This window comes from Nymphaea colorata, chromosome 1, assembly GCF_008831285.2.
Source record: "Nymphaea colorata isolate Beijing-Zhang1983 chromosome 1, ASM883128v2, whole genome shotgun sequence".
Taxonomy (NCBI): domain Eukaryota; kingdom Viridiplantae; phylum Streptophyta; class Magnoliopsida; order Nymphaeales; family Nymphaeaceae; genus Nymphaea; species Nymphaea colorata.
The window spans coordinates 16158715-16159300 of record NC_045138.2 but is presented as its reverse complement, the minus strand read 5'-3'; the positions used below and the strand labels follow the sequence as shown (position 1 = coordinate 16159300).

The 586-nt window shown below is 35.5% G+C and overlaps 1 non-coding gene across 1 annotated transcript; it reads right to left on the bottom strand.

Annotated features, from left to right (window-relative positions):
- Positions 1 to 202: 202 nt before the first annotated feature.
- Positions 203 to 274, bottom strand: TRNAD-GUC (transfer RNA aspartic acid (anticodon GUC)). Its single transcript has one exon. It is a non-coding gene; the product is annotated as a tRNA-Asp (tRNA).
- Between the last annotated feature and the right edge of the window lie 312 nt (positions 275 to 586).

Sequence of the window (586 nt, the reverse complement as noted above, 5' to 3'; positions counted from 1 at the left end):
GTTTTGAGCAAGTCAAGTCAATTATAAAATGGGAAGAAGAAGAAAATAATTTTTTTTTTTATCTGAAAGAGCACCCAAATACATAACAAACTAAATATTTAAAAATATTAATTGAAAACAAAAAAAAAAAAAGCTTGAGAGGCTGTTTTGAGCAAGTGAAGTCAATTATAAAATGGGAAGGAGGAGGTTAAATTAAAACAGACGCCGTTGCCGGGGATCGAACCCGGGTCACCCGCGTGACAGGCGGGAATACTCACCACTATACTACAACGACCGGTTGTTAATGTCGTTCAAGTATTTATTTTATTCTGATTTAAAAGAGTCCCCCATCGTCGCCCTACTGTGTGGGTTCATGCTCAAATATAACTCAGACATTGCAAGATTCATAGATCATGGATGGTTGAATCACATTCCATCAGATCAGAGTGAAAATCCAAAAAAAAAAAAAAAATTGTATCCATTGTGCATGGAATTAGAAACACATGGCAAAGATATATCGTTCCATGTTTAAATACAAATCAGACGATCGAACAGAATTTATTTGTAGAATCAAACAAGCTAATCAACCCTTTAGCTCGCAGCTTCC